We start from the raw sequence: 5927 nt of genomic DNA on the forward strand, positions 1-5927 counted from the left end.
GCTATGTTTTTGTGTTTTTCTTTTTTCCTTTTTATCTGACGTTTTTCTAAAGATGTTTTGCATTGTCTCAGATTGATTCCTCTCACCTTCCCATGATGATATATGCAGTGGGGGAGGTGTAGCGGGAGTGGGGGGATACCTTCCTCGGAGGGGGGTTTGGTACCCGGTTATACTCGGTCTCTGCTACAGAGAATATAGGGTTTAAAGGACGTTACACATGGAGCAGAGGATTGCCCCCATGGAGGGATCCCCCACTCTCCCTGCCCTCCATATACCCACCCAATTGTCTTGGCGCAATAACTTTCTTTATATACATGAGACAATGCAATAGTTTTATATATACCTCAGGGTTACTTATTTAAATCCAATGCACACACTTGGTTGATTGTTATCATTTGTTGTGGTTAAGCTGCCTTATGCCCCACACTCGTTTTAAATATCAAGTGTGCCACACATACTACTTGCATGCCTGATATGCTGTCGGGAACACGGCTCAGACCCATTCATCTCGACTTTTCCCCCACAATAGGACAGGCACGGTTTGTGCCTAAAACGTGAATTTTCACGCAGTGTTCTGCGTTTGCGGACACATTAGTTTTCCAGACACATCTTTTTAGGTGTCTTTTCATTTATATCGTATTTCTTCCATTATCCTCACGCTCCTTTCATTTTTCTTCCTCCCCTCCCTCTCTTCCCCTCCTTTGTCTGTTTATCTTTTTCTTCATCTCTTCTTTCTTTTTCTTTCCTGCTCCCTATATCTTTCCTCCATATCTTAATACTTTCTCCCTTTTACAGCTTTTGGCACTCCAGCATGGCTCACACGGTGACTTTGCGCCCACACCTGAAACTTTGTTCGTATAATGTAAACGGACTTAACATAGCGTCGAAACGTGGGCAAATTCTATATCAGATGCACAAAAGACAGGTCAGCATACTCTTGCTGCAGGAGACCCACTTCCATTCTGACTCCACTCCTTCCTGCTCCAATAGATATTTCAATAGATGGATACACAGTACCAACCCGACACAAAAATCTAAAGGAGTATCTATTGCGTTTCATAAAACACTCCCTATTGAGCTGCTTGATCAGGTGACGGACCCCCAAGGCAGGTATGTCTTTGTAAAAACTTTATTATGGGGGACTAAATTTACAATTGCCAACGTATACTTGCCTAACACACACCAAGTCCCATCAGCCTTGCAATACCTAAAGATTTTGGCGGGTTTCACGGAGGGCAAGCTCATACTCGGAGGGGACTTCAATACTCCCCTGGATCCACTTTTGGATTCATCGACATCCCGTTCGTCTATATCCTTTCCAAAAATACGGGCCCTAAAACGTACCATCTACAATATGCATCTCATAGACGTATGGCGAATACTGTACCCGGACTCACGAAACTACACACACTTCTCCAACATCCACCAATCATACAGTCGTATAGATTATTTTTTAGTCGAGCACGGCTGCTTAGATTGGTCCCCCAATTGTGAAATAGACCCTATGGTTTGGTCCGACCACTCACCCATATTCCTGACGCTTACAATCCCCTCTACACCAATAAAAGAATGGACATGGAGGTTAAATGACTCTCTCTTGACTGAACCAGGGTTTGAAACACAGATAGCAGAGACGATATCAAACTTTTTCACAGATCACACATCTGATGACACCTCACCACCCATGAAATGGGAAGTATTGAAGGCGGTATTACGGGGTAGGTTTATTCAGATGGGTGCTCGCATGAAAAAAGAACGTTCAACTGCGATAGTTACGGCAGTACATAAGCTAAGGACACTAGAAACTACTCATAAACGCTCCCCGACGGTTGAACTGCTTACGGAGGTTTCTTCTGCTCGCACCCAGCTTAGAGAGTTATATGAGGCATCAGCCCGCACGTTTGCGAACAAACTAGCTTTTCATCAATATAAATTTAGAGATAAATGTGGTAGATCCCTGGCTCGCACCCTCCACACCAAACAACCTAACTCATACCTCATATACGGGACAGCTCTGGGAAAACTGTCTCATCACCTTCCGAGATGGGACAGGTGTTCCGGGACTTTTATCAATCCCTATATAATATACCTGCAGCGAGCTCCACTGATCCTCCCCTCACTACAGCGGAAACACAAGCCTTATACATCGAGCAAACTGCATTACCCACTCTAGATGGCGAGACGATAGAGGACCTTGAGGCCCCGATTTCGGAAGACGAGGTTGCCCGCGCCATTACTTCTACCCCATCTGGTAAAAGCCCGGGTCCTGATGGCTTTACTCCGAAATTCTATAAACAATTTGCTACCCTTCTTACTCCCTTCTTGACAAAAGTATTTAACTCCATCTCTGAACGATCAGTGTTCCCACCACAAACCTTAGAGGCACATATTACCCTCATCCCCAAACCAGACAAAGACCTGAATGTTTGCGCTAATTACCGACCTATTTCGCTAATAGGAGTAGATCTAAAGGTGTACGCAAAAATTTTAGCTAATAGGTTGCAACCATTGTTACCCCGTTTAATACACCTAGATCAGGTTGGCTTTGTGAGTGGAAGGGAGGCGCGTGACAACACCCTAAAAACACTCCTCATTGCTGATTATGCTCGGGCCCACAATATCCCATTGTGCCTTCTCACAGTCGATGCGGAAAAAGCCTTCGACCGTGTCGACTGGCAATTTCTCCGCTTATCATTACAACAACTAGGTCTAGGCCAAAACATGATCTCCAGAATAATGTCCCTCTACACATCTCCTTCCGCTAGGATTAGACTAAACGGCTCCCTATCCCCTAAGTTTACTATACACAACGGAACGCGGCAGGGGTGCCCCTTGTCCCCCATTCTTTATGTAATTGTCATGGAACACCTAGCCATTGCCCTTAGAAACAATCCGGCCATACATGGCGTTAGAGTAGGCCCACTACACACTAAAATTGCCCTATTTGCTGATGATCTACTCATATTTGTAACCCAACCACAAATTTCTCTACCCTCCATTATGCAGGAGTTTCAGAGGTATGGAGAGGTTAGTAATTTTAAAGTTAATCTAAATAAGTCAGAAATCCTCAACATTTCACTCCCAACAGCGGTTCTACAACAGCTTACGACTTCCTTCCCTTTTAAGACAAGCTCCACATCTATCCGCTATCTAGGAATCCATATTCCAACAGTCTCATCCCAACTATTCTCCAGCAACTTCACCCCTTTACTTACCAGAACTCAAGCGGATCTGACCACATATGCCTCTAAACAGCTCTCCTGGCTGGGTAGGGTGAATGTCTTGAAGATGGATGTTCTCCCTCGATTCTTATACCTTTTCCAGACCATTCCTATCTATATCCCCACCTCGTTCTTCAAAAGGCTCCGTCAGATCTTCTCTAAATTTATATGGCAGGGACGTCGCCCCAGGATAAAACATGACACAATGATTCTCCCGAAAGTCAGGGGGGGTGCGGGGGTCCCAGATGCCTCTATATACCATAAGGCAGCGGTACTCGTGCGTATAGTGGATTGGTTCCACCACTCTTCCTCCAAACTTTGGGTTCAACTAGAGAAATATCTTAATGAGGCTGATCTTTGCGCCCTGCCATGGACCCCTATGGCTGGGCGTGGGGACGGCTTATTCTCCACTGCTCTTACTCGCCAAACTCTCCAGATTTGGGACCGCATGATCTCAGCGAGTAAATTGTCTAAAATCCAGGGCCCAATGACCCCTCTCTTCGGGACTCCGGCTTTCCCCCCAGCAGCGAACAAGTTAAGATTTGGACCCTGGAGTAGGGATAGCCATAGACGTTTAGCACAGGTCTTACGCGCTGACCCATCCTTGAGAACGGACATACCCTCTCGGATGGAATTAGGGACCTCAACAATGTGGTTACAAAGGGGTCAAATAACGTCATACATACGCACTTTCTCATCCATCTCAGAGATACTGGCCGACCCATCAGACTTTGACGAACTGCTTTTACAACCAGACCCACCAATACATGTAGTATCACTGTTGTATTCCCTACTACTGAATGAATATGCCCCTGACCTTCCAACATATACACAGAAATGGGAAGCGGAGCTGCAACACTCCATCTCCCCCACTGATTGGCAAAAAAGCTTTATCCTAACGCATAGGATTTCCCTGGCAACCAAGAACCAAGAAAAAGGGTTTAAATTATTAACGAGGTGGTACAGATGCCCAGTAGATATTAAAAAGTTTAACCCCTCTTTGACAGACGTGTGTTGGAGATGCCTGTCCTCTAGCGGGACAATGCTTCACATCTGGTGGGCTTGCCCTCCAATCTGGAAACTATGGCAAAAGGTCTTTGATCTTTACAGCAGGCTGATGGCGACATCAATCAAACCCACACCAGAGATAGCCCTATTATCTATACTCCCAGGCCCCCTCAAGTCGATTAAAAAAGATGTACTGCGCCACTTTCTGGCAGCAGTTAGGACAGTGATCCCCCGACATTGGAAAACGACAGATGTGCCTTCCTTGGGAGAATGGGTGGTTGAAGTGGACCAGATAAGAGATCTGGAGCGCCTGTTGGCGGAGGAAGTGGGAAAGGAGGAGCAGTTTACCGCCACCTGGACCTCATGGTCCATGTTTCGCTATTCTGATGAGTTTTCCCTTTGGGTCAGAGATACCCCACCCTTACCCGCCGATTAGCCATGCTGGAGTGCCTGGTGCCTCAGGTACCATCCCACACTTCTACTCACGTTCTTATTTCTGACTTTTTCTGTCTCCTCTTTGTTAAGTACTGAACCGACCACTCACATATATAGTTAAAGATCATATCTTTGGACTAGCTAAATGACTTGATTATCTATAATAGGTGAATAAAAGACTTCTACAGCAGTCTAATTCGTTGAGAGGGAACCCTCAGATAACACCAACCCGCAAAACTACAAGGTTCATCATATGTTGGCCCCCACCCGTATATTATTCCTCTCTTAGAATAAAGATTTCAATATACAATATGATATACCAGTAGTTCACCGAAAGCTGTATGTTAAAATGATCACTCCTGTTTATACATGGGTAAAGTACACCTCACTATTCTATGTATACTATATGTGTTGCCAAACTGTAAAGAATGGTATTTTTCTGTTATATTCTTTGTGTTCTTACTTTTGAAAATAAACTAAGATTGAAAACAACACTGTAAAGCCTCACAGATACTTTTGTTGAGTGCAGGAACAGGCCCTGCTGTGAAATATTAGATCAAACAGTGTAGTTACGTGCCCCTGTTATACAGGGGCAGAAAAATTGGGCCTTAGGCGGTGGTGGTGGCACAACACTGTAAAGCCTTACAGATACTTTTTTTGAGTACAGGAATAGGCTCTGCTATGAAATATTAGATCAAAAATTGTAATTACATACCCCTGTTAAACAGGGGCAGAAAAATTGGGCCTTAGGCAGTGGTGGTGGCACAACACTGTAAAGGCTCACAGATACTTTTGTTGAGCGCAGGAACAGGCCCTTCTGTGAAATATTAGATCAAAAATTGTAATTACGTGCCCCTGTTAAACAGGGGCAGAAAAATTGGGCCTTAGGCGGTTGTGGTGGTGGCACAACATTGTAAAGCCTCACAGATACTTTTGTTGAGAGCAGGAACAGGCCTTGCTGTTAAATATTAGATCAAAAATTGTAATTACGCGCCCCTGTTAAACGAGGGCAGAAAAATTGGGCCTTAGGTGGTGGTGGTGGAACAACACTACAGCCTCACAGATAGTTTTGTAGAGCACAGGAACAGACCCTGCTGTGAAATATTAGATAAAAAATTGTAATTACGCAGGGGCAGAGAAATTGGGCCTTAGGCAGTGGTGGTGGTTCCCTGAACCGAAAATATTCCTAGAAGCTATCATCATGATGATTGAGGAGGAATAGGATAGTCACTCAGCATAATAGGATAGTCACTCAGCATATGC

This window comes from Aquarana catesbeiana, linkage group LG02, assembly GCF_042186555.1.
Source record: "Aquarana catesbeiana isolate 2022-GZ linkage group LG02, ASM4218655v1, whole genome shotgun sequence".
Taxonomy (NCBI): Eukaryota; Metazoa; Chordata; class Amphibia; order Anura; family Ranidae; genus Aquarana; species Aquarana catesbeiana.